The sequence below is a fragment of the Perca fluviatilis genome, chromosome 1 (genome assembly GCF_010015445.1).
Source record: "Perca fluviatilis chromosome 1, GENO_Pfluv_1.0, whole genome shotgun sequence".
In the NCBI taxonomy this organism is placed as follows: Eukaryota; Metazoa; Chordata; class Actinopteri; order Perciformes; family Percidae; genus Perca; species Perca fluviatilis.
Window position 1 is genome coordinate 32,867,074 of NC_053112.1, and position 25,329 is coordinate 32,892,402.

General features: G+C 40.8%; 1 long non-coding RNA gene across 3 annotated transcripts in view; it reads left to right on the forward strand.

Moving 5' to 3' along the window:
- The first annotated feature begins 3,247 nt into the window (after positions 1-3,247).
- LOC120573261 overlaps positions 3,248-25,329 on the forward strand; it is a 115,803-nt gene continuing 93,721 nt past the window's right edge. Inside the window, exon 1 of one of the 3 annotated variants that reach the window (XR_005641687.1) lies at positions 3,248-3,640. This is a non-coding gene — a long non-coding RNA (uncharacterized LOC120573261). The remainder of the gene's footprint in view (positions 3,641-25,329) is intronic. The other 2 variants (XR_005641683.1, XR_005641680.1) reach the window with 2 other exon arrangements.

The window sequence follows — 25,329 nt, forward strand, 5'->3', positions numbered from 1 at the left end:
ACGGTTGCAACATACAGATCCAGAGAAATACATTTCACTGATTAGAAGAGGAAGAAAACATGCCTTAATTATCCCACGAGGGGAAATTCACAATTGTCACTGTTAGCACAGTTGCACACACATTAAACACAGGCCTGAATCACACACATGCTCAGGACCTATACATGCTATACACACTAATGGAGAGATTTGTGTTGAGGGTTCAGTGACTTGCTTAAAGGCACCTTGGTAGTGCCCAGGAGGTGAACTGGCACCTCTCCAGCTACCAATCCACGCTCCCTATTTTTGGTCCGTACGGGACCTCCGTTTCCCAACCCAACTCCCTACGAACTGAGCTACTACCACCCACCACATTAATCTTATATATATGGGTAATTGAACTCAGAAAAGTTTGCCATATAAGTCTTTAATACTTTATAAGAACTCTTGATAAGTGGACTTCATGTATGCCCTGCCTGCTATTCAATGGAAGTCATTTTTTTTATAGCCAGAGTGGGAAAATGGCTTGGAAATGCTACAGAAATACATCAAAGTTTTCTAAGAGTAGGAACCACCTCACAAACGTCATTGTCAATTGTACGTTTGCAGGCAGTGTTTTAGGCTTGGATTGCCTTAAACCAAACAACAAAGAAGAACTGCAAAGTGCGTCTCTAATAGATTTTCAAGGGTGCATTTATTACGTAATATGTCGGATGTTGTTTACTTTAAAGTGAGAAACGTACCTGTTATTTTGCACGGCAGGCTTAAGTCTCACTATGCATTTATTTTACTTATCGACACTTTAAATGGGCTGTTCACGAAATACAAAAAAAAACAGCAAGCTGAGATTGCCTCCACACAGCTCTCCAAGACCTTTCCCCAATACCTGACACGCACTAACATGCATGTGCTGCCGGACCAGCTATCAAAACAAAAAACAGAGAAGCTTGCATTACCAACACGTTCAAAGAGGTGTGACTTCATTCTCTGCTCAGCACGCCATTACTCCATCATATCTTTACAGCAAATATTTGTTTGCTGCTATATTGTTATGAATGTCAAGTACAGCCCCTTTAAGACTTTATAGTTGTTAAAAATATTGGCTGAAAGTTCACTGAGGAGACGTCCAGTGCCCTCGTTTTCATGCTTTTGAGAAAGAAGTTAGAAGGTTCCCATGGTGCCATTTCTTGTCTGAAGATGGCGCAGAGGGCTTAATTACATTTAAGACTTTTAATGAGTTAAAATCTTATTATCTTATTTTCTTCTGCTTTATAATGGGCAGCCCAGCAGATACCATCAGGCCCCGTTGTTGCTTGTGTTGGGTTTTAAAAGGATGTGGGACGTCTAGTTTTTCCATGCTCACACAGATAAGCTTTCAAAGAGACATTCATTGAGTGAATGTATTTTTTGTGTGTGAACAAGCCATGGTTTCTCTTTCTTTCTGGCTACATCCTCCTCCTTTTCACTATCTGAGTCACACACACATAGACACCCTTTTATTCTGTCATAGAGACAGCAGTGGGAGCTGTCAGATCTCCCACAGTGGGGTTACCCAGCAGCAGGGGTTTACATCACATCCCATCCTACACATACACGGGTATATACACACACGCATGCACGCATGCACGCACGCACGCCACGCACACAAACACACACAGGACCATTGGCTAGGCATGATTTCTTCTCTTTTGCGTGATGTTGTCAGGGACGATCACATCTTAAATAACCCAAAATGACTCATTCTGAACATCAAAGCCAATACAGCAATGTTTCAAGTCAAATTCCCTGCCAACAATCACACATTTATATGAGTTTCTCAGTTTGAAATCATGGTTTAAAATCAATCTAATCTTCATTGTTTACAAGGGGAAATTCAGGCTATTGCTTATCTATAAAGTACATTGCTTAAAACCTCCTTCTTGCAAATTATTCGTTATATTTAATAGCATTCTGTGTAGAAGATAGAGTTTTTATTGAGATTAAAAATAAAACGTTCCTGCCCAGTGGAGCAATGAGAAAAAGCAACCTTTTTGTAGCATCTGTTGTTTTAGACCACCTAACAAATAGCTTTAATTTGCGACTTTGATTGTCCTTTATCCCAATTTCCATTATATTGTGGAATGTATTGGTATCCATAATAGGCCTTTTTCATGGCTGACATTTTGACATTTAACAGCAGGAAAAGCACAGGTGTAATCAATAACGGGTCAATAGAAGGGAGTCATAACAGGATGGCTCCACCTGTTTCTTTATCTGCTGCAAAAAAGGCTTTTTAACCCCTTTTTTGATTGCTTTATTGAACCAGCAACATTTACCAGACATAATGGCAGTGACCACACCACACAAGAACATCTAATACAAATAAACCAATAAACAACACATAATAACGGAAAATAACATAAAATAAACAGAAGAGAAAAAAGTTGAAAACCGCAGTTGAAGAATATCATATGGTTTAATTACAGAAAACAAATGCTGGGCTCCTTTAGTCAAACAAGCGTGCACTCTACACCTTTTTCAAAAGAACTCAAAAGGGCCCTTTTATAGAAGTCATCTTGACATGACTTGACAAGAAACAGGTGTAATGTAATTAATTAAATTAATGATGGCTGAATTCAATGTAGCTGCCTTTTCAGGGTCTTTGTATTGTGCATGCTGGCCTACTGAAAATAGAGCAGAGACATTGCTAATGTTATTCATAACAACACCCATGCTTTAACTATGACAAGTCAAAATGTCTGCTGTGGGCTATTGTTCATGAGAAATTCAGCATGAGCGCACTCCAAATTTGTCATTTTCTCAGGGAACAGGATGTTGATTTTAGAAGTAATTCAGGCTTTAAAGTGGAGCCATAATATAAAAGTAAAATTGCAATAAAAGAACAAGGAGTTAAGGTCTGGAAAATCCATGGAGGGCAAGCCTACCTACCTTGTTCAGGTAGTCAGCTCCAGTTGGCTGCTACACTCAGGGGACCTATTTATGGAAGTTGTTTGGCCTGTTTATCCAAATGGCAATGTATTTTGCAATTTGAAAATGCATTTTACAATTGGCAATTCAATAGGCAAAGTGGCAATGCAATCTTCAATTCATTTTGATTTTTTTTTTATTAAAAATTGAAAGCGTAATCAATTGCATTCCATACGGAATGCAATTGATTACGCTTTCAATTTGGATTGGATCACGTTGGATTTATTTTACAGGGTGTCAAATATGTATATTTGACACCCTGTAACATAAATCCAACGCACCCTCGGTTGGAGGGCGGTTTATTTACGCTAACCGTGCTCTCTTTTCGCTCTCTGCTGCCACCGGCTGCTTTGTGAACTGCAGTTGCGCAAACGACTTCAGCACAGCTGCCGCTGTTTAGCATGTTAGAAATTAGCTCACCTGTCAAAAAGTCAACTCACGTAACGTTAGTTTTTTATCGGCTGTAGCGGAATAATATTATTTCGTTTAACCAACTTCATTCGCTAGCTTGTCATTTTTAACTTTGTTTGTTGGCAAAAGTTGCACTTTAAGGCTGAAGTATAATTTCCTGTCGTATAACGTTACCTGTCGGCAGCTTGGAACCACAGCTATCACCAAAGGACAACTCTTTCCCAGGGATTTTGTCACAATATGTTAGGATGTCTTGGTCGCTGCTTCCTTTCACCAGTCTAAGGTAAGTTTGCTGCTTGTGCTAACGTTACCAACGACCACGTAGGCTATTAGCTGTATTTCAATGCTGATGCTGCTACTGCTATTTCATAGATTTGAAGTTTGTTGGCAACATATTGACTTAGGCTGACGGCTAATTTCTGCTCTCGTGCTATTGTGTGCAATGTTTGCATTGGTGCTAGTTGGGAAGTGGTTTCATGTATTGACTGGACTTTTGTTTATTGTTGTTTTCCTTTGCTTATGGTGCTTTAATGCTGTTAGTTTGCATAGTGGTGAAATACAACGTGTTTCAGTATTAGAGTGAATTGGTTTTTCAGCATATTCCACCCTCAGGTTGTTGGTGTTGTTTTTTTTGTGGAGCTGCCAATTGTCTCACTGCAAATTTGGTCTCAAGTTGGGTATATTATAGTATTTTATAATAGCTTACAACGTATAATGTATTTTGTTATGGCTTGAGAAATATAAACATGAGGGCACACAGCAAATTCACATTACATTACTGTAATAATGTGATATAAGGGAAACTCAACATGGCTATTGTTGCACGTATAATAGGTAGCCCCATTCACATTTTCTCTACATTCCTCATATTTAGCTAAGCATTACATTAGGGTTTGAAGTCAAGGACATTAGGTAGGCCTATGTGACAGCTTGCTTTACTATTCTTCATATTCTAAAAAGCACAGTGCCTACTCTATGGTTTACAGGGCTGCTACCAACAGCTGCCTAATGCTCTTATTCATAACTCATGGTGATCTGCTGCTTCATAACAGGTCATAGGTAACAGATTGATAGGTTTTTGATATGCATTAGATATTATATAACTTATGTGTCTAGGCCTGCTGTCACATATGAGGTGGAATTACCCTGCTGGTCTGAGGAGAGTAGTGGGCCATCATAGTGGCCATTCACCTATAGGCTCTGATTCCTCCGTGGAGGAGTTTATCATTGTCACTCCCTAATCTCCTCTGTGCCGAGCTTGGTGTTTGCAGGGAGTGATTGAGGTCAGTTTCTAGACAACAAATATACTTTGTACTACTCTGTATCAATTTAATAATGTACCCTTTTAATTAAGTAAGCTTCCCTTCACTTGTCTGCCGTGCACTAGTGTATGATATGTATCCAATGCGTAGACCTACATTTAACAAGTTTAAGTTTTTGAGTTGAATCATAGCCTCCAGGCCTCTGCTGCTGTTGTGATCCATGTGGGTCTCTTTTCACAGCCTGTTGTTTTTGTATGCATACTGTTTTGCATTAATGGTCTCGCCCATTGTTTGTATGGTGTTTTGTTCTGTTTGCTTCATTGGCTGTTTGATGCAAACACATTGTCTTCCTCTGCCAAATAATAGTGAACTGAACTGGAGACTTTTAGCATGAATGCATAAATGAATGAGTGTCAAGTACAGGCCAGCCTCCGACTATGCTATTTAGGTATTCTCAACAATAACAGTTGAGTGAATATCTATTTTTTTTTGTTCCTTTGCTGCATTCTGTGGTATTGAAGTTTCTTTGAATATGACATTTGGAAGTTCATCCACAGGGTTGCTCTCTCCAGCAATGGCAAGGGACTTAAAGTGCTCATGTTATGCTTTTTGGGCTTTTTCCGTTTCCTTTATTGTGTTCTATATCTTTTTGTTGACGTTATAGGTGTACAAAGTGAAAAAGCCCGAAGTCCACCCCAAAGGGACTTACCATCTCCAACAGAAAACACTGTTCGCAAACTGCTCCAAACAGCTCTATTGTAGTCCAGCCTTTACTTCAGAGACAAACGAGTGTCACTTTGTAACACACGTTATAATGCTCTCCTAGCTCCTAGCGTGGCACTCCCTCATACTCTGCAACTGAATGGCTAATAGTGCTTACTTAGGTACTGTGCATGTGCGACTCCCAACAAAGATGGTACAGAAGTGTGATGTCTCACTCTGTAGCTAAAATAGAGAGCTCAACATACAGGGTGAAAAGAGGAGCTGCAGCAATGTACAGTACAACAAAAATATATATATATATATATATATATATATATATATATATATATTTTTTTTTAATTAAACCACATAAACCTATTCTGGTACAACCTCTAAATACAATTATGAACCTGAAAATGAGCATAATATGAGCACTTTAAGTTGTGTTTGAACCACATCAAAGATGGTGGAGTTGTTGAGGAAGGTTTTGTGAAAATCCTCTGTTTATTTGAATCAAGCACTGCAAAACTAGGAACATGTGACAGCTAGTTAGGTGTGAAACTGATGGGCTAATGCTGTTGATTTAAATGTGTGACTGTATAAACTTAGTGCGAAAAAGCATAGCTGCCAATGTGCTGTTTTAACAGACTTTATCATCCTTGTCAACCAGGACAAGTACGACCTGACAAGCTGTTCAATATTTCTCAGTAGCAGAGAATGGAAACCCTCTACAGCCACAAAATATACCAGTTTCTCTGCTTTACAATTTGCTATCTATAATTCACCATCCGTATTAATTGAAAAAACTCCTCCTATGCATATCAGCTTTAATGATCAACTACACACCTAGGCTCTCGGTGCTTAATCCTAGAGTGAAATGGAGATTAGTTAACATTTTTATATTTTTATTAAGTTTATATGAGGCTGGTATATTAAACAGTAAAATGTATACTTATAAACTGCAGTATAACCAAAGCTGCACTATTCTTCATGACTGCTCTCTTATGTTGAAAGGGTAATCATTTCCCTACATCAGTAAAAAGTGTGAATAAATGATCGTCAGTTCAGTGGAATTTGACATTTCCGAATTATCAATTTGTTACGTAACGATTTACTGTCCTTCACGTTTGAGAATATAACAAAGAACAAATAAAAAACAGCTATACAGAGACGAAAAAGTGTTGCATTCGTCAGAACAAAGGGACCAGCTATTCTGTGATGGAAAATGTCTGTTTTTATCTTCAGCTGGGCCAAGAATTCCCAAAGAGCTCACCAAGGTAGTGAAGCTATATTTCTACTGACAGAGGCATTCAGATCGGAGTTGCCTTTGACATCCTTCTATCGCTCTTTGTGTCAGTGAGACCTCGAGCAAAATGGGGAAGAGAAAGCATCAGAGTGCAGTGACTTGAGATAAAGAATAGCAAACTTCATCCAACAATTTACCTTTTCATATATTTCTAAATATTGTATGTTGGTTTGTGTACATTGTGTGAAGGAAAATAGAAGATGGTGATTTACACTAGGGTTGCATTAAACTATATGGCCCCAAAAATTGAATACACACATCTGACAGTGCCTGAACAAAAAGTGGAGCATTATCTTTTAAAAAGATTTGTTGCAGGGCTTCAGCACTAGATTGCATTAGATTGCAAAGGTATTGCTGGTATATTGTGTCCAACCCCTGTAGATACTTAACACTTTGATCCGCAGCAGGTATTAAATTGTGTGAAAGCATAACTGTGAAGCACATCTGACAGATGTATCTGGTGAATGGTTAATAACGGGAATGATCAAAGTGTGACAGAGACAGGCACAGGTCCCATTCACATAACGGCCACAGGGAGCCAAAAGCAACAAAGCTAATATGTGACAGGAGGATTGTCTTTTGATTGAGCAGTGAACCATTAAAAAGACTCACGTCTAGCTGACACAAAGCGCTTTTCATGTGGAGTAAAGGACATGAAATAGTATTCAATGTTAAGGTATATTTAATGAATAAGGCAGTATGTGGGCAATTTCTCTATAAAACGGGAATATTGTATATTTTGTTAATCTTTACAAATGGGTCACATATACTTTCATTTAAAAAAGGCTAGACTAGATAATTTCACCTGTGCACTATGTAGTTTTAACTCAAACAGAATTAAATAGTGCCTTCGTTGACTTTGTTGTTCAGCAACTTGGTGCTCTAGCGGGTATTAAAGGCAACAGATCCGTGCATGTGGGACTCAAAATGCTTAAAAAACTGTAGTGTCCAAGTTCACTGTAATAAAGGAACCTGTCACTAGGCCTGTCACGATAAATTGTCCCAGAAATGATTGCGATAAACGATGATATTGTCGTTCTGAGACCATTTTCATCTAATATAATGATAATGGCATAATAATGCAGGTACACCTTTTCAAAGAACAATCAACGTTTATTTCTAAATAATATTTCACACTGGAACTGGAAGACATTTTAAATATCCACAATGAATGAACAAAACAACCAAAAACTATAAATAAAATGGACTCTCAGTCTCTGTTAACAAAAAATGCACTTGAATAAAAACCAAACGCAACTAAAAACAATAAATAAAATGGAATTTTTTGGTTTATCATGCGATTTAATTGATTTATTGCATATTGCGACGGGCCTACATGTCACCTAGTGCAGCTGTGATATTTTAGACAACAATTGAGGTCTTTGGCACGGAGGAATACGCTCCAGTACAGTACATTTGGCTCTGGCTACACAGGCAACACTGCAGTGTTCAATCCAGTTTTCACTGGACTCGTCAATAACGTTAATATACTGTAGACTTTATGACAGGACTTGTCCTTTTTAATTGATAAGGTAAGATACACAGACAAATTGAGTGCTACCTCACGAGCAAGCATCCAGTCTTGCTATACATGACTGGCAACGGTGCCAGGGCTTTTTATTTTTATTTTTATTTTTTTTTAACTTGACACCTATACTTTGATTTGGAAGTCAGCCATTGTCTAGTATCACCCCCCACTCCCGGTTTCCTGGCATGTCCCAATCCCAGCGTGTTGAGCTCGACTGCTCCTGGAGGGGCTGCGTAGGAGTGATAGACAGTTAGTAGTGACATCCTAAATCAGCCGTATAGACTGATCAAAGTAGTGCATTGTTGGACTGAAATTGGACTTGGGCTGGCTGCGGAAAGCTCAATATGAGGCAAGTTTCTGTCCTGTCTGGTCTCATTTCGAGCTCCTCGTTTTGAATGATTCATCATACGGAGTGTGGAAATGACGAGGGAAAAGTTCAAATGGAGAGTGACAAATTCTTGGTTTGGATTTTTCTACCGGAGGGGGCCAAGAGGTGTTATTTAAATGCAGATCTTAAGTCTTTGAACACTTTATGCTAGCCGTTTCTTTCCAGGTAGATTTCTCACTTTTTGTGGCTTCACTTTTTCTTTTTTTCTCTGCCTAGCGTAAATTAGAAATCAGTAGCTGACCTTTTTTATTTCACAGTCTGCCGTTGGAGGGAGTCTCGAATTTCTACGCCGTGCAGTCACTTGTATTAACCACAAATGAAGCAAAAGAGGCCCCTACATTTCTGGAAGCAGCCTTCTTGTTGTGATACAATGTCCTGTTTCTAAGGACTGAAGATACAAGCTACTCTCTGAATGGCATCCAAGGCTATCTTTATTCAAAGAGACTATGTTGCTACGTAGGACCGTTGCTATGGAGGAGTCTCTCGTCCTCCGATTGAGATGGACAGCTTTAGCCTCGCCACAGGGAGGAGCCCTTTCTCTCTCTTCTTCCTATGTGATGTTTCCTGAGGAGGCCGAACCTGAGGGAGTCAGCGGGGGCTCCTTCTTCACAATGATACAAATACAACAGTGACTCACTCGCTCAAACTGAGAGAGAATGAACTTGACCAAGTTCAAGAAGTGACCAAAGTTTGCAGTAATGCAGCAGATCTTCACAGCGGCTCTCAACAGGTGAATGCTCTTTATGCATCATTGATGACTTTTTACTGTTGTATCTCCTCTATACATTCACACTCTGAATCTTTAATCAAATCCCATAGATTATACTCTACATTTTTTTTGTGAAGAAGAGATTATTGTAAAATAACAAATGGTTGAATGGCTGGTTAACCGCTTGTCCTGTCAAACTGTTTAAACATCCAAGGCAGTTTAAGCATTTCACCATTTGGAATTTTACTGAGGGTAACGATTAATAACATTGACAGTGCTGGATGTTACAAGGGAGAGTCACTGTAATATACAGTTACTGCATGGACAGCCAGTTTTTAAGGAGAATTCTTACTTTATCCTCCTTTCATTATGAGGACGAGGTGGGATTTATTAGTTCTAGGGATTGGAAGTGTGTCTGTCTCTCTGAAGAGACACACTTACCAGGAGGAGATAGGTGTGTCTCAGTTTCCTCATTGTTCCTGTTTTATTCTGCTAACTGTATTCATTTTATGGGAGCTGTTATCCCAGAATGCATAGAAATATACCTAGAATTTGAGTTTAGGACTTTGGCACTTAAGACCAGGATTTGCGTCCTGACCCCTATTTTCCGGATGAGCCGCGGCTCCCGCCAGCAATCGCAACCATTCAAGTCAATGCTTGGTATTCCACCAGCTGCGCCAAACCGCGGCCCAGAAGCGCGCGTGAAGCGTCTCTCCGCTCCGCTGATTGTTCTGTAATGTACACAGTAGAGACAATATAATCTGCGAGGTGGGCAGCCAAACGCTCCGCTTCTGAGACGCTCCCGATGCGGTGTGGCGGAGGAAGGAAAAAAGACGTGCCCAGTGGAAAATGGGGGTGAGTCCAGGTGCTGTGAGCGCCTAAAAACAAAACTAAATCATGCTTTACTCGCTTGCCGCCAGTGACGGATCTGGCCGTCTGGAATTTGGGCAAATGCCAGAAGGGCTGCCCCCCAATGGACCCCATATGGGCCACTACTGATTTGTCTTTGGTTCATTTTGATGAGTTATTTTATGCATGCAGCCACAAATATTCCAGATTGTACAGCGGCAAAGTGCGTGGAAAGATTCACTCGGAAGGCAGAGTTTCCAAGCTAGGTTTTATTGACAAAAAAATAGGGCTGGTGGTGTGTTGCTGTTTTTTGATCCCAGTCCGTCACTGCTTGCCACAAGGGGATATTGGAGGGAAAACAAATTAAAAATAAGTTGTCACTTAACATTTTCCAGGTGCATTCTGTATAAACAAAACGTTTCCTCATAATGTTATAAAAAATATAATCCAGGTGACATTTATGTTTCTCTTCAACTTATTTGTTGTTGCAAATAAATAGTATATAAAAGTAATTTTGAGGAGGCTGGGTTCCCATAGGGGGAGACTTTTAGATTAGACTAGATATGATTAGAGTCTGTGAGAACGTGCACTGGTTTTGGAAAAAGTGACAATTAGCTAGTGGATCTTGAAAGGCTCATTTACAGTTATGCCTCAAATGTGATGTGCAATGTGATGCTTTCCTAGTACACCACCTCACCAGCTTTGTTCCTTCCCACATCACGTATATTTTCAATCCAATATCCTAAACTCTCTTCCTACACATAAACGTTGAAGGATGGAGTGTGCATCGTACAACGAGGCTGGTGTTCTGAGCATTGCGGCGCTGCCCCTCCACAGAGACCTGAAAACAGAACATCCTGGTCTAACCCCACTGAGGAAAAACCTGCTGTTGCACTTTGGCTCTGCTGCCGTGCTCAAAGATGAGGCCTGCGAGGACATATTCAGCATCCCAGAGTGCCCACCTGCGGCAGCTGTTTTGACGGAGGCCAATGCTAGCAGTGCCAGCTGCTGGGGATACTGCTGTACCCTTGTGGAGTGAATCCAGCATCGCCGAAGCAATCCTCCGCTCTGCACTCTCCATGTGGAATAACAAAGAAAAATATCCACACCTGATTCACTGTTGCTTTGCTGCCAATCCACACGACAAGCCAGCCATTGAGAATATTCAGGGCCAGCCATGGATGCAGTGCCTTTTAACAATTCCCCACCATCAGCTGCTATTGTTTTGTTCCACATTACTGCTCATTGAAAAACAACATTTAGGATCAAAACTTCTCAAGCTGCACTGCAAGTCATCATATAACAATCTTGTTTCCCTCCGTTTTAGAGTTTGCCGTTAACCCCTGCAGTGAGGGTGTTTGAATTCTTGATCACTCTCGCAGCAGTAGCTGTGGGCTGATGCTCTTTGTATGAATACGGCCTGCGTGTGTTTCACCGAACAGGGCCAGAATACAGATAAGCCCCGGTTAAACCCCCCCCCCAAGCCACCCATTAGTTCCCCTTCGATAATGTGTGCTTCCCTGTAGTAAAAGCCACACCTGCTGTGGGTGATTTAGTCCCTGGCTCCATTTGTCTTTCAGACGGAGACGTTTTTCCCTTGTTTTTCTTACTTGGTCATTACACAGCTCTTTACCCCTCCTCCAGTTCGTCCCCCCTTCTCTCCATTGTTCCCCTGGTCCGTCTTCTCTCACCCTGCTACTTGGCTAACCTTTTGACGAGCTTCCCCACTTTGGCCTGTAACAGGGGTCATCAGCTCTCTCCCAGTGTTTCCGCTGGCAGGCAATCACTCAGGGCCACAGCAGGGGAAAAAGACAACCACTAATCCCCCACACCAGCTACACAAAAAGGTACTGGAAGTTGTATTAGAGCAGTGAACTTTAATTAGAGCACGCTCACTTGAGATGACGAGGACCGGGTTGTCATACAAAACAATATTGTACTTGGAGAGGGACTATAAAAGCCCTTTTAGGACTGGCTCAGTTGTACCATACTACAGAGTCAAGAGTACATTAGCCCTGTCAATGGGAAATTGGGATTATGGATGTCCAGGTCAAGTTATTTTTAATTTTTTTTTTATTATTCCGATCATAGACATTTAACACTGAGTATTTGCCGAGACGATCCAATACTTGCCCACATGTTGATTGAATATGTATTTGACACATTTAAAGAACAGTTGTAGCTACTGATGCACCTTATTTTTTACGAGCTAGTTTACTTGATCAAAAATACTGAAGGTCCTGGTTTGAAACTAAGTTGATCAGCTTAAATTATTGATATGATATGGATACCATTTTTCCCGGTGAGAATGCGACTCCTCAATTTAAAGTGATCCGCTCTGTTGGAGTTGTTGTGACTACAAAAAGACTTGTGGTTGTACAGTGGTGTTACACAGTGGTGCTTATGCTACACCTCACCCAACAACAGATGGGTTTCATTTTGGCCTGCCATCAAGTTAGTCCTGGAATTCATGTTAATAAGTGACTGCTGATATAACCTAAACTACAGGAGTTTATTTTGACCAGTGAGAGCTACAGTTTTAGCTGTTTTTGGGGCATTTTCGGCCTTTATTTTTGACAGGGCAGATGAAGACTTGAAAGGGGAGAGAGAGGGGGAATGACCGGTCGGAGTTGAACCCGCGGCCGCTGCGTCGAGAAGTAAACCTATATATATTTGTGCCTGCTCTACCAGCTGAGCTATCTCGGCACCCCAGTTTTTGCTATCTTTATATTTATTAACCGTTTTTATAAATGCTTCGCAAGACAATATTGCAAGTTGGGCAACTGTTTGTACTTTTAAAGGTCCCATGGCATGAAAATTTCACTTTGAGGTTTTTTTAACATTAATGTGCGTTCCCCCAGCCTGCCTGTGGTCCCCCAGTGGCTAGAAATGGTGATAGGTGTAAACCGAGCCCTGGGTATCCTGCTCTGCCTTTGAGAAAATGAAAGCTCAGATGGGCCGATCTGGAATCTTGCTCCTTACGAGGTCATAAGGAGCAAGATCACCTCCCCTTTCTCTGCTTTGCCCGCCCAGAGAATTTGGCCCACCCATGAGAGCGAGAGAGAGAGAGAGAGAGACATCATGGCTTGCAAACAAGCAAAGTGGCAGTTGGTCAAGGCCACACCCCCACCCTCCACCTTGCCCCCCCTCTCTCCACCTCAATAGCATTTAAAGCTACAGACACACAGAAATGACATGTCCTCAGGAAAGCTCATTGTGGGACTGGCTCTAGTGGCTGTAATTCTGCACCAAGGCTGAATTTCGGGAAAGAGGCAGATACAGTATTAGGGGACCACTGAGGCCTATATAAAAGCATCCAAAAAGCAGCATGTCATGGGACCTTTAAACTCTTTAGTAAAGGTTTAGAGTAAACGGCTCTGATCCTTTCTTGGTCTGTTCTTTTGTAAATTCATCAAGCATCATAAAAATTAAGCATACAGTAACCATACAGCGACCATCTCTACCTCCCACCGTCCTGTACATTTCTACAATGATTGTCCTGAAGCGTCGGCCAGAGACTTGCTGATCAGCTCAGCCATCCTTATCTCCATTCAAACATGGCAACTCATAATGTGTGATTCATGCAGTATGGGGCCATGTCCTCCCACAGATAATAGGGAGGCAGAATACTCAAAACACACCAAGTATAAACCTGCAATATACATGGACTACAGTCATTATTAATGCCCCTGGATCTCCATGATAAGTACCTGCAGCACATTGCCCCTCCTGGTGTGTAGAGTGCGGTGGATAACAGGGGTTGACAGAGGCTTTATTTGGTAGGATTACTGTTGCTAAACTATGGTATTATTATAAGGAAATCTTGGCGGGTATACATTATAGTCCATAAGGCTTTGGTGGTATTGTAATTACTGCTGCTGTAAATTAAAATTGATATACTGCACAACAGTGTTCCTGTGAAATATCATGCAAATTACTTTTCAGTTTATTATGAAAGGTTTATAGTGAATTTAAACCAAATCATTCACACTATGCCTCTGCACATTTGACCTAGTTTTAATGTGATCCCCTGCCCTCGTTTGTATTCTATTCCTACTTTGTCAATATAATACGAGCTCTGACTTGGAGCTTTAAAACTGTTCATCTAAGAGCCCTCTGGCTCATTTGTGATTTCTTGTTTAGAAAAGGGAGCTTTTGAAAAGTAAGAATTGTTTCGGTGGCTCAGAACAAGAGCATTTCAAGGCTGTGTTTTTTCACTTTTCAGTCTGGCTTCATTACATCTCCTCATTGGTTTTCATATTAGACAACAAGAAGTTTGAAGTTATGATCAGTGATTTGCTTTATTGGGCAAATGGATCAAGGAAACTGATTTCACACAAAGGCTTGCAGACATGCTCGCACACACACACTTGATATCTCTCTTTTTCTGTCAAACGGAGAAATAAATTTCACTTCCATCCTTTTATCAGTCCATCTGCGTGACAGGCTTTATTGTCCATTAATGGGTGCTGCCTAGACCCCGCCTCCCTCCATCATCAGTCTTCACCCCAATCAGGACCCCTATGGGAGGGGGCGGTATGTTGCCCAAAGTGAGGGGCCCCACATCTCTATAGGTGAGGATAAATCAGCCCTCATCAGGAACTTAAATCACTATGCTTAATAGACTGAATGGTCTGTGTTAATGTGTTTTGTGCTGCCAGGGCCAATAGTAACTACCCTCCCCACCCCCCCAAAAGAGGGAGAGAGGTATGTGGGCCAACCCTCCAGGCCAGCTCCAAGTGACCAAGTCCAGCCCTCCGAAATAGAGATCCCAGCCGACAGGGAAGCCTCTTTGGAAAACTGCTCAAAAGACGACTAATTATTACACACAGTCATCTACACATCGGGGTTCCCCTCGTCTTCTGCCTCTTGAATTCTTTTCCTATTGCCTATTGAGTGTGAGGGGGGAAATGATGAAGGGAGAACGGCTGAAACAAAGGCGAATAAAGAATAGTAAATAGAAATATGAAGACGAAAGGCGGTGATGAGTGTCTATGAGAGAATAAAATAACAAGATGAGAGTGAAGAGGATAAAGAGATGGTGCAAAGCCTGTTTGCTGGCAGGCCCACTTAGGGAGCGCCAAGGGGCGAAGGCCCCCTATTCAGTACGTGCCACCAAGTGGTTTGTTCCCACAGCTAAACACAGGCACAGCCAGTGGCACCACTGAGGCAGAAGAGGAGTCCTTTCTCTCTCTGAAAAGAAAATGTCCTCCAGAGCGGGACTACTTCTATTTTTTTTCTTTATCATTTTCTCCTCTCATTCCTCTCTGCCACCTTTTTTATTTTTTTTGTCTTACACACTCTTGTTTGAATTACCACCATGGCTGCTTGTTCAACACCTATGGAAAACAGTGTTTTCAAGAGACCACTCTCACAGACTCTTTCATCTTGTGTAGCAATTAGAACTAGTGTATGCGGTTATATTACAGTGATTTTAGCACTGAACCTTCCAGTAAAGTATCGTGTGCTTTTTTTTGGGGGGATTTTTGGTTCAGGTTATCAGTATAATCTGACCAATTAGCGCACACACACAAACAAACAAACAAACAAACAAAAACAGAGCCTACAATTACAACATAATAAATAACAGGGAATAATGATCAATCAAAATATAGCCAAGCGTTGCTGTAGAAAGACAGTGAGATCAAGTGGTTCAATAAAAAGAGAAGAGTGAAGAATGAGATAAAATTGGTGCGTATTAAAGTCTACATGTACAGTTAGTATGAAAGTGAGTCGCCAAGGCATGTTTAAACAGTCTGAAAGATGAAATGGAGCGACTATTTACTGGTAAGTTATTCCAGTCAGAAGGTGCTTTAAACATAAAAGCATTTTTTGATCTGGACTTAGAAACATTAGGTACTGAAAAGAAAAGTTGTACAGTATGTATTAAATGATGAGTGGAGGAAAAAGGAACCAAAAACTGTTTTTAAATAAAAAGGATAGTTGAAATGAACACACTTAAAGACACAGAAAATCTGTCTTCTTATATATGGTGTATATTCCTGTCATAAAATCTATCTATACATGAAACTATATAGTTAAAGTGATGGTTCGGAGTAATTTCACCCTAGGGTCCTTTGCATTATGACCTCGAGCCAAACACCCCCCCAGAAGCTTTTTTCACCTGGGTCGAACATTGGGCGAGTTAGCGTAGAGTAGCGTTATCAGCTGAATAGCTTAGCGCAGGAGCTAATGGATCCAGTGATGTATCTCGTAAATGACCCCACTAATAATGCCCGAAATGATACCAAACTTCTACACTAGTACAAATAGTTTATCTACTCATAAAACGATGGATTGGAAAGTTTGTAAGTACACCAGAAGTCTAGGTAAATAACACTTGCCTGCTGGCTTCTGCTCTCTGCTGTTGTTGCTGCTGCTGCCGCCGGCAGTTAGACGAGTGCTTAGGGCTGTCTACAAATTACAACACCGAAAAGAGATGCAACAAAAATATTTATTAATTTAATGATTTAATAAGGTAATGTCTCCAAACTTACCTCAATTATAACTTCTCTCCTGCTAGTTATACTACAGCACTTACTTTAAAAAAAAAAAGTTAAATTAATAAATATTTTTGTTGCATGTCTTTTCGGTGTTGTAATTTGTAGACGTCCCTAAGCACCCTTACTGCCCGTTAGTTAGCAGCAGCAGCAGAGACGAGAAGCCAGCAGGCAAGTGTTATTTACATACACTTCTGGTGTACTTACAAACTTTCCAATCCAAAGTTTTATGAGTAAATAAACTATTTGTACTAGTGTAGAAGTTTGGTATCATTTCGGGCGTTTATTAGTGGGGTCATTTACGAGATACATCACTGGACCCGCGACCCAACACCGGATAAGCGGAAGAAGATGGATGGATGGATGAATGGATCACTGGATCCATTAGCCCCTGCGCTAAGCTATTCAGCTGATAACTCTTCTCTACGCTAACTCTCCCAATGTTTGACCCAGGGGAAAAAAAGCTTCTGGGGGAGTGTTTGGCTCGAGGTCATGGTGCAAAGGACCTTAGGGTGAAATTACTCCGAACCACCACTTTAAGAATGTTGAGATGAAAGCAATGGATTAAACAATATGGGAATATAAAATATAGGAGAGCCAAACAGATGTGAAAATCGGATAATAAAAGGGAGCCCAGTCTTTTGGAGTTTATGTTGTCATCTAATGTCCTGAGCTGGAGTGGAGCTGCAATTTCACAGAAATCATTTTTGAACTCGCACAGCCCACATATCCATTCTCAGACTGTTACGTTCTGTTCAATCTCCCCGGGTCACTGGAGTGCTTTCTAAAAGCCCAATCTAAAGACTTCACCCCCCCCCCCATACCTGTCTCCACTCTTATAAATGTTGACTGTGCTGATGTACAGTATATCATACATTGGAGTAGAAAACAAACAGCAGGCCACTGTCCCTCACTCAGACTCAGTACAACCTTTTTTGGGATTCTGTAGAATATGATAATAAAGTCTGCACAGTAAGGACTCTCTTATGTCAGAGACCAAGCAGGGGCTTCCTGCTTCTTTGACTCCCACTACACGTTTCTGGTGTCAGCGTTTGGTGAAGAACCAAACTTTCCATGAACTGTTGGGGTTTTTCTTGTGTTTGATTGGAGGGTTTCACTTTTGGTATTGTAGATAGATTTTAAAATGGAAATATCTAAGGGCAGGGGCACACGTATTGTTGCGCTATTTTTATTTATTTATTGTAGGCTACTGGTCTGTGTCTGTTCCAGTCAGTGTTGACAACACGGTTTTCTTCTGAATCATAACAGCGGCTGGGCTCGCATGTCAACCGCAGATCTCAAATCTTCTAGGCACACTGTGTCGTATGGTTGAAAGCTCCAGAAAACACTTCCGAGAGGCCTTTTGAGTTGGGATTGTTTTGTAAAGATTTTAAACATGTTCAGTTAGGGCTGGGCAATATATCGATATTATATCCATATCGTGATATGAGACTAGATATCTGCTTAGATTTTGGATATCGTAATATTGTGATATGACGTAAGTGTTGTCTTTTCCTGGTTTTAAAGGCTGCATTACAGTAAAGTGATGTACTTTTCTGAACTTACCAGACTGTTCTAGCTGTTCTATTATTTGCCTTTTCCCCACTTTGACATTATGTCCACATTACTGATGATTATTTATCTAAAATCTAAGTTTGAACATATTTTGTTGAAGCACCAATTGTCAACCCTAGAATATCGCCTCGATATTGAGGTATTTGGTCAAGAATATCGTGATATCTGATTTTCTCCATATCCCCCAACCCTATGTTCAGTATTTATTACTGGGATTGGAACGTCAACACCACACACAGTGAGATAAATAATAATAATAAACAAAAAAATTGTGTGATAGTTGAATGGTGTAGTGCATACTATTTTGTTTTAATCCCAGCCAGGGACCTTTGTTGCATGTCATAACCCTCTCTCTCTCCCCTCGACTACTGTCTGCCTTTATACTGTCAATTTACAAAAGAAGGCAAAAAAATCAAACCCCCACCCAAAAAATACCCCACAAGAGTGAGCTAATGGTAAAATTTGATATTGTGCTGTAAGTGAGAATAATTTTCCAGTTCGTCCAGGTCTTCTTTCAGAGCCAGAGCTCACTAGCCTGACGTCGTCCTACTTTTATTCTAATCAACAGCTAGCATATGGCAGACACCGTTTTTGGAATGCAACACACTGATTCTAGAAAGAAAATGCCTCTGCACTCAATTGGATAGACCTACAACCAATCGGAGCAACGGAGACAGACGTCACAGAAGCTGCAAGTCAAAGAAAGGCTTCGACAGAGCAAAGGCGAGGCGGCAGTTTCCGTGTCGTGCGGACGTGTGACAATGTGTATACGTACGTGATCGTGGTTCTCTGTTCCTCTTTAAATGAATGCGCTGTCGATATCTTCTATAACAGACGCGATGGCGGATTCTACCAATCTCAATTCTCCAGCGGCAGCCATCTTTGTTGTAAACGAATTCAACCCAAGCGCTCTTTGGTGACGTGGTTGATTATGACCGACCTCAAATGTTGTGGGCGTGGCTAAGTTTGCTGGCATCCAGGCTAAGAGCTCACTTGATGTTAACTTCACTCTTAACATTCACTTCCCTCCAGTTTCCAGACCTTGTTTCCCTCATCTCTCTCGACCCATCTCATCCATTTTTAGCTTCTTTTCTCTGTTCCCTGTGCAAATTTTGGCATAAATTAGAAAGGCAAACTGTTTTTGATCATTTGTTTTGCTACAGCATCAAAAGAGAATTTGTGTTCTCATTTGTGTCCTCAGTATTCATTCCATTGTTCAATGTGTGCTCCTTTCTGACTGTCAAGACAAAAACATCTGGGTATATGTTGGAAATATCAGTTATATGTAAGGTGTCTTGTTTCTCTAGGTTTCAATGATCTTAAGCTCTGTTACAAGCTCTAGGCAAAATAAAGTGGATGTTAAAGTGATGGTTCGGAGTAATTTCACCCTAGGGTCCTTTGCACCATGACCTCGAGCCAAACACCCCCCCAGAAGCTTTTTTCACCTGGGTCGAACATTGGGAGAATTAGCGTAGAGTAGCATTATCAGCTGAATAGCTTAGCGCAGAGGCTAAAGGATCCGAAGTGTCTCTTAACATTACTCCACTATTAATGCCCGAAATGATACCAAACGTCTACAGTAGTACAAATAGGTTATGCACTCATAAAACGATGGATTGTAAAGCTTGTAAGTACACCAGAAGTGTATGTAAATAACACTTGCCTGCTGGCTTCTGCTCTCTGCTGCTGCTGCTGCTGTTACTACCGGGCAGTAAGAGTGCTTAGGGCCGTCTACAAATTACAACACCGAAAAGAGATGCAACAAAAATATTATGGTAATGTCTCCAAACTTACCTCAATTATAACTTGTCTCCTGCTAGTTATTCTACAGCACTTACTTTAAAAAATAAGTTAAATTAATAAATATTTTTGTTGCATCTCTTTTCGGTGTTGTAATTTGTAGACGTCCCTAAGCACTCGTCTTAGAGCAGCAGCAACAACAGCAGAGAGCAGAAGCCAGCAGGCAAGTGTTACTTACAAACTTCTGGTGTACTTACAAACTTCTGGCTTCTGGGGGAGTGTTTGGCTCGAGGTCATGGTGCAAAGGACCCTAGGGTGAAATTACTCCGAACCATCACTTTAACTCAGGATTCTTCATACTTCAGATCGTGTGTGTGTGTGTGTGTGTGTGTGTGTGTGTGTGTGTGTGTGTGTGTGTGTGTGTGTGTGTGTGTGTGTGTGTGTGTGTGTGTGTGTGTGTGTGTGTGTGTGTGTGTGTGTGTGTGTGTGTGTGTGTGTGTGTGTGTGTGTGTGTGTGTGTGTGTGTGTGTGTGTGTGTGTGTGTGTGTGTGTGTGTGTGTGAAAATTAGTGGGTGGTTATTTTTGCGAGTATATTGCAATGTCCTAAATTAAGTGCGCCCCAAAGAATGTGCGTCACTGCAAGTTAAGTATGTCAGTGCTATGATGCAACAGCATTTCCAGAGCATGTGTGTGTATTTTTCTTCACTGTCTGAGATGCGAGTTGCCATTGCTAACAAGGCCTTAACATTTCTATTTATCAGAGATAGGAGGAACTTGACCTTGGTATTTTCTGTGAGGCACTCTTAGGTGGTTTCTGATGAGAAGCAGGCGATATTGTGACCCACAGGTCAGCCACTATGAGAGATTGGACTTGTGCTCTGATTCGAACGGTCAGTGTTTGTTAAGATGTCATGCAGGGATTCATGGTTTCCAAAGGACTCAGTCAAATGGAAAGAAGAGATAGAAACAGCAGGGAATGACATACAGTAGTTGTTACTGAACTGTTGGACAGATGCATTTTGTGTGTTACCCAAAATACTGTATTTCTTACACAATCGTTCAAGTAGAGCCCGATTTATTGGCCAATCACAGACGTATTTTATTGGTATTGGCGTATATGTTGTGATACGTGCCAATATGAAAACTTTTTTTACGGAACATATAATGCAGTAAATGGTGATTTAGAAATGGTGTCATTAAATAGTTTGTCCATCAGAGCGAATAAAGTTATTTGTTTAAGAAAGCAGCCTTCCTTTGCAGTCATATCAGTGCACAATTCACATATTTTCATTCCAGCTCAAAGTTAACTATATTGGCCGCCATATGGGTTATCTGTGAACGTCTCCGCTCTAAAATCGGTATCTGCCTCAAAAATCCTATATCGGTCGGGCTCTATTAAATACTAAAAGAGCACATACAATTCCTCTGCTGCATCCTGATAGCATGGTCCCTGCATGTGTTTCTCATGGATTCTCCGAAGTTTGCACAAGTTATTGATCTAATGGGAATAAATTTCAAACCATGCTCAAGTTTTTGGACAGCTATACCTTCTAAAACTTTTATAAAATAGTTCCCCAGTAACCTTTGGGTCAGTGGTTGTTTTGTAGGCATTCAGCCAAATGATTTACTATGAGAAGCGACCAATGCACTCATTACACCAAAAACTTTTAACGAGTTAGTGTTGCAGATATAATTTGGTGCTTTTGAGAAGTCTTCTGTAAAGTCATTGCCGTCTGTGTGAGTAGTACTTGTGATTCATCTTAGCTAATATGATTCCAACTAATTTTAACTTTTGAGGTAATTTTGATGCACTCACAAACAGTCATGTAACTAATCCTGGATAAAGTCAGTGACATGATCGGTATAGTCCTTACATCAGAAATGTAATGGCTCAGTGAAAGAGGTAAAGGACCAAACAGGTTAGCTAATTTAACTTTGTTGAAGTTCAGAGTAGGGTTTGGTAACAGGCTACCAAAACTAAGAGGACAAGGCAGACAAAATGTCCAAAAAGATTTGCCAAAAGTGTGCTCAAACAGGAAGCGAACCAAGATTTTGCCTCCAGTTCATCGGTCACATTTGACTGCTGGACTGTTTGTGCATTGTATGTTTATTTCCCCCCAACAGCCAATGTTACCAAGTTACAGTTGTAGCTGTAACCCCACTTATTTCTGTTATTTCTGTCCAGTCTCCTTTTTTCTGCCATCGCTTTACATTTATGAAATACATTCATGAAACCCTGGAATAAGCCCAATTTTAACATTTAACATGTTTTTGTGTCAGCAGCAAGAATTTCATTGTACCATGAGGTTAAAACCCTTATTTACTGAGCTTTCTTCCATTTCAAAGTGGTTTTGTGCATTGGATGTGAGCAAGCTGCATAGTAGAGAAGCATATAGATGTATAGGAAAGTAAAAAAATAAAATGTATTTTGCAAATTTAGAAGATTTCTCTCTCTCTCTCTCTCTCTCTCTCTCTCTCTCTCTCTCTCTCTTTTCCTCATGTTCCAAAATAGTAATTAGTACAGAATCACACTGGCGCCAGAACACAAAACCACAAAAACATGGAATCGGAGGCTTCAGGGGCAGCTGCCTCTTCAACAGCAAGCATATGGCAGACACCGTTTTTGGAATGCAACACACAGATTTATGGAATGATCCTGACTCCATCAGCCCCCTCACCCTCACCCTTCTCTCACACTCTGCTCTTCATCAAATTAGCTTATGTTTGCATTCATCCCCATAACTATTAGCTTTTATTTATAGATTCTCATTAGTCAAAACTGCTCCCTCTGGTGTGTGTGTGTGTGTGTGTGTGTGTGTGTGTGTGTGTGTGTGTGTGTGTGTGTGTGTGTGTGTGTGTGTGTGTGTGGTGTGTGTGTGTGTGTGTGTGTGTGTGTGTGTGTGTGTGTGTGTGTGTGTGTGTAATGGGCAGATCCAGTATCAATAGATTCATTGATGTCTGCTGCTATGCAAGAGTGCTGATACGACACGATTTTGGAGAAGATTAGGACACGCACACACACACACACACACACACACACACACTTTGGTTTGTGCATTCCCCTTGGCCTATATGATAGGGGAATGTTAATGTGGAGCAGAGCCAGTCTTCGAGTTGAGCTCTGTGCCATATGCGGACCTGCCCCGGGAGTGGCACTAATTCTGCTACTCACTAATTTAACTCGGAAACACACATGCACACACACAGCCTATAGTCACACGTACCTGCATCTGACAAATATGAGAGAATTTGGGCTTCTCATTGTGACTTTTGTGTATGTAGCCATAGGGTTTGCTAGTGATTTAAAAATGTACAAAAACCTTTGGCAAAACATTGGTGTAGCAAGACTTAACTTGCATACACTTAAATGTGAATTGTGTAATTTTGTACCTAAATGTGCAGACATGTTCACATTGAGCCAACATCCAAAAAATGAGTATTGTCACTTTTCGTGTTTGTTTTGGTTTAGAGAAATTCAAATCAAAACAAAAGTGGCATATCACTGGGCCTGGCATGTAGAGACGATGTCCTGGATAAATAATAGAAGTTCTTGCAGAACAGTTGAATTGTTATGTCTACAGTCATGTTTCCCCTCCTCCTCTTTCTTCTCCTTCCCAGTTTCTTTGTCAAAGACTTAAGGCCTAGCAGGGGGGCAGGTTTCCCTTTAGCGGAAGCCAAACTCGCACACTCCAAACACTTTGTGTGACTCACTCAGTGTGATATCCACACACCTTAATATGTTGTGTGCTGAGCAAAACTTGTAAATGTGGGTTGTCAATAAAATGAACCTTAAGTTGGTGAGGCTGGGCTGAAGTTGTTTCTAACCGCTTCACTTTAATCAGCAGGTGGCAAGCAAGACATGGGAAGTTGGCTGGGGCCTTGAGGAGCATTTATTCACTGACAAAAACTGCAATGTTACACACACTACACTGCTACGTTCACAGCTATACCATTACGGCTTACTACATACTCACAATCACACACACACGCGCTTTCTCTCTTTTTTCTTGTCTGCAAACTGTTTGTATTACACATTTTAGTTTACAAAAAACATCTTAAAGATACATTTTAAAGAAAATCCCAGATGATTCTCGTTTGTATATTTGACGGTATTGAAAATTATACTTTCGAGATTTCTTACTACCCTAAGTATACCATAATAATTTGATACCGCCCAGGCCTAATTCCTTGCATATTTTTCACACCATATCTTTTATGTCAGATATACAGGATAAATATATATAGGAATTTAAATGAACATTTTTGTATGTTTTAATAGCACTAATACTACAGTTGCAATCAGCCCACAGAAGATGAATGGTGTCTTGGGGCTTAGTTAGTTCTTCAATCTGAGAAATATGTGATTGGTCCTTTTGCTCAATTAACAGCCAATAAACTGCAGTCCATCCTAAAAACCTGTAACACCACTCCAATAAAGAAACTATTCTACTGGAATCATAATTTTTGAAACCATTCCAAGTAGGAATCGGTTGTCGATGCCCAATCCTAGGTACACCTAGCTGAAACTAATGCAGTCTAATACAACATCTCTGCAATACATCCTACTGTACCTTCATGAAGGTTACGTTCGGTTTCTGTTGTAACTATTTTTTAGAGAGGTATTGGTTCAGATTCATGGTCATTTTGGAGGCTGATGTTTGTGGTGCTGTTGAACTTTATTGCGGTATACTGAGCAAGAAGGCTGATGTTTGTGGTGCTGTTGAACTTTATTGCGGTATACTGACAGGTGTTTCTTTCATTTTGTATTAATGATGAAGTTTTAACTATGCAGACCTAAAGCCGCCTACAGCACACATGATCAGAGGTAAACCTGCCAGGCACAGAGCAGTGCGGGCACTTCAGAGGCAAAGTGCAGCTCACAGGTATACGTCCTTATTGCTTCTCGTGGCTGCACCTCAAAAGGGTCAGCGGCAACAAGGTCAAAGTTGAAATTATTTTAACCTTGAGTGCAGCGCTCTGTGGCAATTTTGAGAGGTGTCCACACCAAGGGTAGCGCTTCCTCCGAGTTGTCTCCAGCACTCTCCCCATAGGAAAACAATGGCACAGCCAGGACACAGCGGTTTTACCGCAGAACATGTGGAGGCAGGGTTCAAAATTTACTTTTTTCGTCGACCAGCCAAATGGCTAGTGAATGTTCAAATTTTAGCAGCCACTCAATAGATTATGATTTTTTTTTTTTTTTTGGGGGGGGGGGCTGGTGAGTGAAGCAAATCTACCAGCAACCCTGTGTGGAGGCAGCTTAATAAACTGGCAACTGAATGTATACATAATATATAAAACACATGCTAAAACCTACCACTTAAAGTCACATAAAATACAATGTACATAAAAGCATGACATAAAACCTAGAGTACATTCAGCCATCACCATCTAACTTAGTATATAGTTAAAA